Here is a 13,038-nt window from a genome sequence, read left to right as displayed (position 1 = left end):
GAGCCATCATCCTTCCCCCTCAGTCCCTCCCACCTGGAAGGCTGTGATTGGATGCCTCAGCCCTATTTAGCCGGCCATTTTAGAACTCCATGGGATCAGTTTGAGGAAGCTTTGGAACATAAAGGATGTTTGTTTTACTCTCTGGTGAGGCCTCCCAGCTTCACCCAGAAGGAGTTTCAGTTAGAAGTGAGCCCTCACCAGACACTCCCTGCCAGAGGGTCCTTCTTCCACTAATTTACAGAAGAGAGAGATTTTTTATGCCTGACTTACCCTTTTGGAGTGAAAGAGCTCTTAACCAGGGGACCAAAGACCTGTGAGTCCATCTTAAACCCTAGGTGGACAAGCACCTGTTACAAGAGACTGACGGTTAAAGGTGTATTCAGGTTTATATCTGGAGGTATTTTTTGGACAAAGACTGCGTGGGAAGATTTTTGGATCCTCTCTCTCCATAAGGATTGCAGTGCTTAGGAATTAAGAAGGGAATGGAATATAAAACGGAGGATGTCATAATGCCTCTGTATTACTCCATGGTGAGACCGCAACTTGAATACTGTGTGCATGTGTGGTCACTGCATCTCAAAAAGGATATAGTTGCACTGGAGAAAGTGCAGAGAAGGGTGACCTAAATGATAAGGGGCATGGAATGGCTGCCCTATAAGGAAATGCTAAAGAGGTTAGGGCTGTTCAGTTTGGAGAAGAGACGACTGAGTGGGAGGATATGATAGAAGTCTACAAAATCATGAAAGGACTTGAACAAGTTAATGTAAATTGGTTATTTACTCTCTCTCAGTTAATAGAAGGACCAGAGGGCACTCTATGAAGTTAGCAAGTAGATCATTTAAGACAAATCGAAGAAAATTCTTTTCACTTGGCGCATAGTTAAGCTCTGGAATTCAATGCCAGAGGATGTGGTTACAGCAGTTAGTGTAACTGGGTTTAAACAAGGTTTGGATAAGTTCCTAGAGGATAAATCCATAAACTGCTATGATGGTAATTAATAAGCAATAGTAGCTTGTGATCTAATGTTTGGGTACTTGCCAGGTGCTTGTGACTTGGATTAGCCACTGTTGGAACAGGATACTGGGCTTGGTAGATCCTTGGTCTGACCCAGTAGGCATATCTTATGTTCTAGGTAGCCTGATCCCATTCTGACATTTCTCCAAGAAGAGTCTCTAGAATTATCAACTAAGGATGAAGGGACTAAGATCGGGAGACCCCCAACTGGAAGAAGACGGAGCAAAGTAGGATTTTTTCTGTGAAGTGGGACACTTCAAATAGGACTCCCAGGTTAGCCGCTGGGTGAGCTTTGTACAAGTAAAATCACCATGGGAGCTCCACCCAGATACCTGAATAAAGGTCGCCTACCTACAGAGAAAATCATTCATGTATCACAATCCAATATAACCTCAATACTATGGACAGATGGACTTTAATTTATTTACTATCAAATCAGTAAGCTTTAATTTAACATCCAGATTCCGATCCTGTCTGATTTGTCCCAGCATCTCACCCCCATGGGATGCAACTGCTATCTACAGACACTGAAAGCAAGAGAGCATGGTAGGGGCCATAAGCGAGAGCTTCCCCCATAAAAAGAATGTCGTCGTCCCCCTCCCCCCCAGGATAAAGAGCCAAGCATGGGATCTAAACTGTTAGCCAGAGCACCCCCACATAAAAATGTGTTTGTGTGCCCTTGGGACTAAAAACATGGCTAAGGGTTAGATTAATCCCACTTATAACCATCTAACTTTTATTGTCATTCATGTTTTAGGCCTAAGAGTCTTATTTGTTTCTGGTTGTCTTGTCTTGTCTTGACTAGATTGTAACCTATGTGTTTGTCTTCAGCACTGCATGCATCAGGTAGGCACGCTGCACATAAATGTCAATTTCCCACGTCTGCTGACCAGAAAATCTGATGCTTAAGGGGTAAAAGGGTCAAAGTTTGATCATCTCCTTCAGATATATCATCAAATTCCTGAGCATCCTGGGAGGTTGGATAGGATTTCTGGCACAGGTAGTCAAGATCTGTCTTTTCTCCCTGAAAGGCTAATTGAACGTTTGTAAACGTCAAAGCGAGAAGGGGTTAACCGGATTTCCCTGTTGATCGGGGAGGCTCACAGGGCCAGGTGAGCCCTTACTATGGTTTATATGCTGGGGTCTGAACTAGGTTATCATTCAAGACCATAACCATCAGTTTGTGTGGATTTATTGGTTAGGCAACACTTAGTTGACAGAAAAGATGTATTTTCTAAATTGAAATCTGCAAAAGAGAGGCCCTGCAATATCTAAGCCGTGTGGAATTTCCAGGCACTAAGAGAGTTCCCTTGAGCTCAGCTGTCATGGTGATTTGTTTCTTTTAAAGGTTTACAAGCAAAGAAAGTTTCCACAGTCCATGGAGTCAGGAGGAAAATGCCAGCCAGGTAAGGTATATATTATGTACGCCAGCAGGACCTCACCAAAATCAACATCATTAGAAACACCTTTAATCACATACGTATGACCGTACTTGGTGCGGTGTCATTCAAAAATGATAATCCTTCTTTTTCTTTCTTGTTATTAAAATCTTCCAAAGATTTACAGGGCTAAATGCACTTGTATGAAATTGCAACTTGGTAAAGAAAGATCCCACTCCTGTTCCCCTCCCCCCTACAGATTAACCGGGTCATTTATCAAAGTTTGTTATGGCGTTAACGCACACGATAATGCACTAACGCATGCGTTATTGTTCATAACGCATGGCATGAATGCAAATTTTTTGGAGGGGTGGGATCAGGGAGGGGTTTAGGTGGGATTTAGTTAAGCGAGGGATATCATCACACAGTTTTAACGTTGGAGATAACTACACCTTTTTTCCTGGCATTAGGCTGTGCGATATGCCCAAAGTGGCCATAACACAATTTGTGATACATTTTTGGAATTGTGTTTTGTCATTTTTGGGCTTAGAGGGAGAGAGGAAGGGATAGAGAGAGAGAACCTCTGGGGAGGGTCTCACTGTATGCACCTATTTATAACACTATATGAGGGCCATCTAATAGGTCGAGGTAAGGTGTTGGTGGTGGTTTAGGGTTTAGGGGCCAGTTTCGCATGTAGAGTGAGATGTATGGACAGCACAGTACAGCCTGGTAAAGATTTCACGTCATTTGGAGTGAGGAAAGTCCCACAAAGATGAAATTTTGTACTATGTTATCTCACCCTAGCTTGATGGTACCCTGTTATAGAGTCCATCAAGCTAGGGTGAGAGAACATGGTAGAAATTTCATCTTTGTGAGACTTTCCTCACTCCAAATGACATCAAATCTTCATCGAGGTGCACTGTGATGTTCGTACATCTCACTCTTCATGAGAAACTGGCCCCTAAACTACCACCAACACTTCACCTCAACCTATTAGATGGCCCTCCTATAGAGATACAAATACTTAACTACTATGAGGGCCTTGTAGACAGCCTCTTTCTCTTTCTTACCAATGCAAAGCAGTAATTCAAAGGTTTCTGTGAACGCACCCCTTTTTGTTAGTCACCTGGGATACTGTGATTGTGCATCTAAGCCATACATTTTATGATCAGAAATTAACATCTGCCCCCAGAACACCATTAATATCCTAGCGATATTAAGTCGGAGGAACCAAAAATGTAAAATAAAAAAAAATAAAATAAAAAATCTGCCCGCCAGTTAGCGGGTTAGAAAGACGGACGCTCAATTTTACCGGATCCGTTTTCCTAACCTGTGGCTGTCAGCAGGTTCAGAAACCAATGCCGGCAAAAATGAGCATCGGTTGTCAGAACCCGCTGATAGCCACCTCTATGCTAATAAGGAGGTGCTATGGAAGCACTATTGTCCCTAGCGCCTCCTTATTAGCGCGACCGCTCTTTAAATACAGAATCGTGCACTCAGGAGAGGTGGCTGGGCGTGCGTTGGGAGAGCGGGTGCTCTCCCGCGATTCTTACAGTATCGGCCTGTGAGTCCCAGTCTGACATAGGTAATGAGAGACACATTCCTTGTGTCTCCTTTAATAGGGCTGGAAGACAGAAGGATATTAAGAAGTTTTACAGTTTGTTTTTTTTTGTTTCTACATTTTTGACCTGTTCCACTCCTGGCAGGCTGTATTCCTTTGCTCAGGGTGGTCAGGAGGGACTGTGCACCTTTTTGACCTGCAGAAGAGGAGGGTGCAGCACCCAGTGTGAGAAGAGGTCCTGATTCAAATGTGAAAGTTTTGTCTTTTTCCGCCTTTGGAGAAAGGGAGAATTTTTCTGCCCCCTTCTTTCTCTCCTGAACTGGAGACTTCTGGTAGCTGTTTCCGGTCCAGGCCTTTCCTCCTGGGAGGCCAGTTGCTATCTTTTGAAGAGGAGTCACCAGGGAAGAAACATCTGGAGACACCGCATGGAGTCTCCACCCCGACACTGCCAGGTGAGGTTCGGGATTCAATGTGGACCTCGGTACTGTGGGAAGGGATCCAGTCACTGTTAAGATTCCCCAGCCACCTTGTGACAATCATCTCTCCTTCCCACGGAGGATACTCATGTTCCAAGCCCCTGCCTGTAGGGACATTTCCACAGAGTTAGATTCAAATCTTGTCTCATATAACACTGGGAACACTGGAAGTAACTGGACACTTAGGGCCGGAGTTTAAAAGCTCTACATGCGTAGAGTGCCTTACACGCGTCGGACCTATTTTATAAAAGCCTGGCGACGCGCGTAAAGCCCCGGGATGCGTCTAAGTCCCGGAGCTTTACTGAAAGGGCAGTCTGGGGGCGTGGAGGGGCGGGGCCAGAAGCCTCCGACACAGCGGCCATGTGTCTTGTGCGTGTATATTTTGCCAGTAGCGGGAGAAAACACGCGCTCGAGCTGAGCGTCCATTTTCCCCAACCCGCACTAGAGAGCCACCTCACCTGTGGCGCCTGATGCCGAGGAGGCACTAGGGATGCACGGGTTTTCCCTAGCACTTCCCTTTTAGCGCGGCCCCTCAGGAGAGGTGTCTGGGCGCGCGTTTGGGAAAACAACATCGAGCGCCCGTTTCCTACGGGCAAATATTGCATCAGCCCCAAAATGTTTTTATTTTATTCTAACTGTTCTACCTCACTTTGAGGTTTTATGGAAAGGTGGGTTATAAACAGTAGGAGCGAGGGTGCTGAAGAAACAAACAAACATTCACTTTATCATTTGCCAAGGTTTATTTTTAAAGCTGATCATGGCAAGCCCGACGGCAAGTGCTGTGCATTGTCGTGCGGGCGGGACCTGTACCCAACGTTCACAGCCCCCCGAGAGGATGAGGTCTTTTGCCAGTTGCTCACTGGTGACTCCTAGTGGTCAGACCTGTCCTCCACATTTACCAGGTTCCAGCCAGAGCCCTGGTTTGGGGTCCCCTTCCAAAGCCTGTCCCTACCCTGGCTAATACAAAATGTGATTGTGAATAAAGGCTCAACAGCACTGCAGTGCAACAGAGGCCAGCTACGCCTCAGCTGGAGGCCCAAAAGAGCAGGAGGCAACTTCCAGGTCAGAAAAAAAAACAAAAACAAACAAACCACAAACCCAATCATCATCATCATTTCACACTGGAAAGTGCTGTAGCCACAATCCTTCCATTTCCTGTTCAGAGGCGAAAGTAAATCTTTGCTGCACACAACATATCTGGTGAAACCCGCTGAGGATTAAAAGGCAGACAAGCAGAGAAAGATGGCCTCCTGAGTACAGAGGCTCGTAAATATTGTGATTCCGAGCCCACGCCATAAACCACCGCCGGTCTCATAAAACCAAGTCACCCCACCCACCTGAGCCCTCTGCTCTGATAAACAAGTCAACTGGCTCTGATTCCAGAACTAAAGAGACCACAAACAAAACAGCTACAGAGCCAAAATATCCGGAGAAAGGGAAGAAAAAGACCTGAACGGACAAGAAGCTAACTTCAACCTGCAGCAAACTCAGAACAATGAATTTTGCTTTGGTTTTAAATTTTGTACCAAATTGAGTATGATGGGGTGGGGTGGGGGAAGTCTCCACAACCTGCCCCTTACTAGAGTAGCATCAGGGTCTCCACAGGCGCTGCACGAAGCACGCGATGTCAGAGCAGAGCAGGAGTGAGAGCTGTCCCGAGTTTTAACAAAAAAAACCTCCTGTGCCCTCAGGATCCAGGGTTCTTCAAAAACGAGAGGTGCTGGGTGGTGCCTCCTATCCTGGAAAGGTGACCAGGGCTCAACGTCAAGGGCATCCTGGCCGTCAAGATGAGGAAGGGATCCGTGAGTGAATCGCTGCCATTCTGAAAAGTAAAAGATGAGGCCTTTAAGAAGAGGGGGGATTTCTTCAGAGGCTGGAGAAAGAGGCTTGTCCTTTCTGGGAGTCAGAGGAAGGACCGACTAGCAGAGGAAAGGTCCTAAGACTAGCGGTCTGGAAAAAAATAAAAAAGGGATCAGTCAGTGGCTCCTCTGCTTGCATATACTAGAAGAGAAAGACAGATACAGAGAGAAAGCTGCATCCAGGGAAGCACTTAATCCATCCCTAAGAAAATTCCTAACTATCTAGATCCAAGGGTGGGAAAACTACGGCCCATGGGACCCTTTGATCTGGCCTATTTTGTTCAAAAGGAAACGAAACCCCCCCCCCCCCCCACAAAATGGATGCGTTGCCAGCAGCCATCCGCACATCTCTCCCCGGATCCCCCATGCCCTATCTACTGTACAACATAATGGCACCGGCCTTGGCTCACTAGCAGCCATTTTGAAAACCAGGACAAGTGGGGCAAGGGAACTGGAGATCACTCTTGCCCATGGAAGACCAATGGATGGGGTAAAATGAAAAAATAGAGGGTCCAGCGGAGGGTCTCAGAGAGATGACTTTTTTAATTTAAATTTTGCCCGAGTCCACTAATTTTTTTTGTAATCCCTGGGATAAAGACCTCCCTATGGAGCCCCAGGGTCACCTTGATTTCAATGGGCTTAAGATATTTACATTTTTCACACCGTTCTTTAAGTCTCCTCTCTGAGTTCCATAATTCTTTGTAGGGGGAAACCTCTCTCTCCAAGGCCCTGAGCGTTAAGACATTTATTTATTTATTTATTTATTTAAGATTTTTATATACCGGCATTCGAGACAGCAGTCACATCATGCTGGTTCACATAAAACATGGGTGCAAAGTAAACATAACTATAACAATGGTGCAGAAAAGGCAGTTACATATAACAAGGTGATACGAACTTGGCTTAGAGGAAGAGAAAGGACAGGTTATTAATTCACACAAGTAAACGATAGAAGATAAGGTCAACCATGTTGTAGATGGAGATTAGGGGTGGCTTGGAAGTATTAGATCAATTGACGTCTGGGAAGGCTTGTATGAATATCCAGAATTGTATGAATATTCAAAGACATCTTTGAATAAGGAACTAATAATCACACTGGAAGCAACTGTGGTTTCCAACTTCACTTTTACAGACAAATGATATCTACAACTCCTCATGCAATCCGTTCCATTTACATGTTCAGCTCTTCAATAAGCCTGTGACTTTGTAACTCTTAATGCAGGTTTTCTGACGCTTTGCTGGTCTGTGCTCTTGTCCTGATCCTTTCCAATTGTAAAAGTAGTTTTAGAGTGCCTTCCCAGTTTCAGAATTTAGGTTTCTCTAATCCACTTTAGATAGCACCCACTAAAGCCCCATAAGGCCTATCTTTCTTCAGATGAATAGAAGATCCTTCTTTTTTTCCCAGTCCAAGCCCCTCACTGCCCTTGTTGATAACTGAAGGGTATCTCTCCACTCCTCTCATCACTGTCAAGGTGGAGTAGGAGGAATAGCCTAGTGGTTAGAGCTGTGGGCTACAAACCAGGAGACCAGCGTTTGAGTCCCACTGTCACTCCTTGTGATCTTGGGCAAGTCACAAGGAGTGACAGTGGGACTCAGGTACAAAACTTAGATTGTAAGCCCTCTGGGGATAGAGAAATACCTACAGTACCTGAATGTAAACCAGTGTGATATCTCAGATCAAATGTCAGTATATAAAAATAATAAAATAAATAACATACAAAGTAGGTGACACCAGCTAGATGCAACTGGTCTTCTCCAAAATGCCAAGTCCCAAAGGGAATTTTATTTATTTAAATACCACCATTACCGAAGCCCTAGGCAGTGAACAATTAAACCACACATAATTTTCATTAAAAAAAACCAAACACAACAAACGAAACAGACGAATGGTAAAAATAAAAAGCTTCCCAAAATAACCCAAAACAAGGAAAGAAGGGTGGATAGAACTTCTTTCTCCAAACAAAAGGGCTAAAAGTTAGATTCTCGGAAAGGGCAAAAAAGGTACCTTGTCTTCTATTTCATACCCAAGTTTCTTTCCAAGAAATCCATAGGCCTTTTCCCAAAAACAAACAAAAGTGAAGAGCAAGCACACTACCTCTGGAAAGGGCAACACAAAATCCACTCCTACAAAATGGTTTCTTGGGTTTTTATAAGCCAGGACTCTACCATTAAATTCTCCCATATGGGGGAGCTGTAACCCAACTAAGCCTATTCTTTTCTCTACCCACTTAGTTAATTGGTATGCTCCTTTATTAGAGACTCGGGGGAGCGTTTTACATTATTTCATTTTTTGTTTCTTTTTGAATAAAAGAAATCAACCAAAACAAACAAAAGGAAAAATGCAAACAACATTTTTCAGTGCTCACCCCTATTATGCAAATGAATAGAGAGTTCCCAACTCTCTGTCCTGCAGCTCCCCTGCTAACCTAATCAAAGACCCAACATTGCAGACCTTTGAGGATGACTTGTACAGGGCTAGGCCACAGCGCTATGGTGTCCTCGTTTCCCTGCTCTCTCTCTGCCAGGCGGAAGAAAGGAGAGGCAATTTCCGCTGTGCATGCACACAGAAAAAAAAAAAAGAGGCAGCCGCCACATGGACAAGGAAGGGGGCTGCAGCCACAGCAGGGGTGGAAGGAAAGGGAGCTGCCACACAGCAGAAGCCCATGAGAGCTGACGCCAGGGTTGGAGAAAGCCTCAGACATAGGAGGGGAGTTTCCGGAGTCTGTCTGAGGAGAGGACTGGGGCTCAGACTGGGGCGTGCGCTGGCCTCATTCTTCTATTCTACTCCCATACTACGTAATAAAAAACTGCTACTGCATTACAAAGCCTTCGTGTCTTTTTTTTATTATTATTATGATGATGTAACCTGAGAGAATAGGTTGTGCTGTCCTTTCTTGGGGCTTCATCGGAGGTCTAAGGGACCTCCATCCTCCTGGTGCAGGTGGGAGCCTTGCGTAAAACAAGCTTAGCCCACTCCTACTATAGACTAGCATCTCCTTTTAGTTTTGCCCATTGCTCTTTTACTTCCCCCTACATTTTCCCCATATTTCAATCGTTTTAAGAAAAAACTCTAAACAAATACTCATGAATTTAGAATGGCTTTGTGTAAACTGTGCATCATTGGCCTCGAGCTTCCCCTCTTCCCTAAAGGCAAACGAGTGGTTTGTTTCCAACTAAAGCTTTACTAACGTTTCCATGTCTGTTTCTAATCCAAATCATGTCACAGATGTGCTAATATCTCCCCCCCACCACCACCACCACTTATGCCCAATTTTAAGGCAGGATGCAAAAAGAGGTTTGAATTTACGGGGAAAACGTGTAGTAGGTCGACCCCTTAGTAGAGATGGCTCTACTGAAGAACTTTGCTTGGAGAGGTCCTCTTGATTGAACAGTTCCTTTTTGTGCATCTGGCGGTACAAGAAAAAAAAGAAAAAGGAATAAATACAGCAATTCCCAATAGATGGAGATGTGCCAGGACACAGCCCTTGATTGGTCAATTGGCACCCCGTTATGTTTGGGCCTAGTAGGGTGGCAATCATTTAGGGGCTGTAGGCAGGCTAAGATTTGCTGCCTTCCAGCTTTCCAGAATCTCATGCTACCCTATAACAGACCTTTACAGGAGGTGGAGGTTGAAAGCACCAAAAGTGCCTAGAAATGGCACAACCCTAAATCCATCCCTGCCAAAGACATGGTTAAGGAAAGTGTTGTATCCCTTCGGAATTGCCCTCTATGGTTTGCTTGTCCTGAGCATATTTCCGCCCATCGCATTGCAAGCATGGCAGTGGCTCCCTTCCTGCCAGTTTGCCTTAATAGGAAACGGATGGGTCGCGTTTTAAATGTAAAGAACAGACAAGCACTTTCTGCAAAAGGCGAGAGTATTATAAGTATGGGGGGGGGGGGGAAAGACCAGCTATATTGACAGCTAATAAAAAATCCACACGTCAAATTTTCTGGGAAATCGCGTTTGAAATTTGTTCCAGTCGAGCACGTCAACAAACATGTTTGCATCTCGACCAGAATGTGTGTCCAGCTCATTTGTGGGAAAGTTCAATGAAGGGGAAAAATGTGTAAATGGTGGCTGGAGAATAGGCTCTTGTTTTCCTCTCTTGCCTTGTGCTGACAGAATCTGTACAATGGTGATCCAGCCCTTTGTCGAACTTTTCCAGTAACAGAATCAATATTCATTGCAGAGCGGCGCTCTGACTCCTAAAGGAGAATTCTTGTACTCAGCATTCACAACGGCTCATTGTCCAAGCAGACAAAATGAATGCCCGGCTAGATAAGGACATTTAGGCCCAAGCAGGCCATAAGCTAAGTTACCTTGAAGACTAAAGCCTTGGAGCATCTATTTTCTGTCCAACAAGAACTCAAGGATGCTGGAATGTCCCCCTTCTTCCTATAAGGGCGCACTGACCTCACTATTCAGCTGCTACAGCCCAAAATGGATGCCCTCAAGATTTGGGAAAACCGACTTTGGCTTTAGTAGGGCGACTTAAGCTTTTTATTAGGAAAGTAAATGAATGAAAGAGGCTGCGTAGGTTTTCTAAAGAAGGAGCTGAAAAGGTAAGGGAGAAAAGGTTAGCGTTCATGAACTACAAGAAGACACAGAAAGAGAGAGCTTTTCCAGCTGGTGTCACCTAAGAGAAGCTTGGAAAGTAGTCAGGAATGCAAAAATTCAAATAGAAGACAAAATTGCAAATATGGTAAAACAGGAGGAAGAGACTTTTTTTTCATTTTTTTTTTAAGATATGTTAGTGATAGATTGAAGCGCAAAAGTGGCACTGAGGGACTCAGAGGTGAAGGGGAGGATTATATAGGCAATGAGGAGAAAGCAAAAGTGCTCAACAAATCTTTGTTCAGTGTTCACTGCCAGGTCGATACTGTAAGACCGCGGGAGAGCGGACGAACGCCCGCTCTCCCGGCGCGCGCACCGGCCCTTTGCCGGTGCGGGCGATTCAGTATTTAAATGAGGCGACGCGGTGCAAACGAGGGAAAGAAGGCGCTAGGGACACTAGCGCGTCCCTAGCGCCTCCTTTTGGCCTGGAGCGGCGGCTGTCAGCGGGTTTGACAGCCGACGCTCAATTTTGCCGGCGTCGGTTCTCGAGCCCGCTGACAGCCACGGGCTCGGAAACCGGACGCCGGCAAAATTGAGCGTCCGGTTTTCGGCCCGACAGCCGCGGGCCGAATTCAAATTTTTTTTTTTTTTTTTTACTTTTTTTACCTTTGGGGACCTCCGACTTAATATTGCTATGATATTAAGTCGGAGGGTGCACAGAAAAGCAGTTTTTACTGCTTTTATGTGCACTTTCCTGGCGCCGGAAGAAATTAGCGCCGACCTTTGGGTAGGCGCTAATTTCTGAAAGTAAAATGTGCAGCTTGGCTGCACATTTTACTTACTGAATCGCGCGTGCATACCTAATAGGGCCATCAACATGCATTTGCATGTTGAGGGCGCTATTAGGTGCTGCGGGTGGGCCGCGTGTTTTCCTCCCCTTACTGAATAAGGGGTAAGGGAAAACACGCGTCCAATAGCAGGTTGACAGTGCGCTCCATCGGAGCACACTTTACTGTATCGACCTGTGTGGAAGGGACCAGGAGCTGGACCACATAGAATGAACAAAAATAAGACTGGAAGTCAAGTAAACAACTGATTTTCAGAAAGTGTCCTTGTGAGGAGCTAATTAAACTTAAACGGCCCGATTTTAAAAGGGCAGTGCGTGTAAAAACGGGGGTTACGTGCGTGGCCGGGCCTTGCACGCACCACCTGCATTTTAGAACGAGCCTGGCCACGTGTGTAACCCCCCCCATTAGGTGCAGAAGTCCCAGGGCCCTGCAAAAGGGGGCGGGCCGGGTCAACGCCGTTAGCCGCTGTCCCGGGGGAAGCTTGCGCTTGGCAGCGGCCGGCGTGCGGAGTTCACTTCTGCTCCCAAGGAGCAGTAAGTATAAAAATAACAAAATGGGGAAGATTAGTGTTAGTTTAGGGGTCGGGGAGGAGAGGGGAAGAAATAGGAAGGGGAGGGTTAGAGATAGGAAAGTTCCCTCCCAGTCCGCTCTTTAACTGGAGCAGACTCGTAAGCAACTGGGGGGAGGCCCGATTGCATTGCCGCGCATATTTCCCTAAAATCCCCCTCCCCCCCCCCGCGAGCGGCGCAGGCCACCCACCCGCACGAGGACAGGAAAATCCAGAGTGCATGTGCGCAGGTTATAAAATAGCCGCGTCCGTGTGCGCGCGCCGAGAACCGCACACACATGGACGTGCGCGCGTTTTTAAAAAAATTCTACCTTAAAGTAGATAAGGTGATGGGGCTGGGTAGGAACAGAGATGTCCTGGAAGCTTGGAGCCTGACCTTTTCATGTTTCTTTAGTCTCAGGAGTAGTTCCAGATGACTGCAGATGTGGTTCCTTAAATGGAAGGCGGAGGCTGGGAACCGCGTGCCAGACAGGCTGACCTCTGTGGTGAGAAAACGAATGGAATCGCTATTAAAACAGAGGATGCTGCAGTTTCTGGAACCCAATGGATTGCAAGATCCGAGGCAGCGTGATTCTACCAGGGATCGAACCCGTCCGACGAATCTGATTCATTTCTTTGATTGGGTGGCCAGAGAGTTGGATTAAGGAAGAGCACTAGATGTAATGTACTTGGGTTTCAGTAAGGCCTTTGACACAGTTTTGCACAGGAGACTTATAAATAAATTGAGCACCCTTGGTACGGGCCTTGAGAGTGACTGACTGGGTTAGAAACTAATTCA

At 45.8% G+C, this 13,038-nt stretch overlaps 1 protein-coding gene and 1 long non-coding RNA gene across 3 annotated transcripts in view; one reads left to right on the top strand and one right to left on the bottom strand.

Annotated features, from left to right (window-relative positions):
* Positions 1-13,038, bottom strand: part of AKAP12 (A-kinase anchoring protein 12) — a 263,937-nt gene that overhangs the window by 198,311 nt on the left and 52,588 nt on the right. The gene's annotated exons all lie outside the window — the stretch shown is intronic.
* The window catches only part of LOC115088365, a 28,576-nt gene continuing 17,896 nt past the window's right edge, over positions 2,359-13,038 (top strand). Inside the window, exon 1 of the long non-coding RNA XR_003855760.1 lies at positions 2,359-2,420. This is a non-coding gene — a long non-coding RNA (uncharacterized LOC115088365). The remainder of the gene's footprint in view (positions 2,421-13,038) is intronic.

Source organism: Rhinatrema bivittatum, chromosome 3, assembly GCF_901001135.1.
Source record: "Rhinatrema bivittatum chromosome 3, aRhiBiv1.1, whole genome shotgun sequence".
Taxonomy (NCBI): Eukaryota; Metazoa; Chordata; class Amphibia; order Gymnophiona; family Rhinatrematidae; genus Rhinatrema; species Rhinatrema bivittatum.
This window is presented reverse-complemented; position numbering and strand designations above follow the sequence as displayed.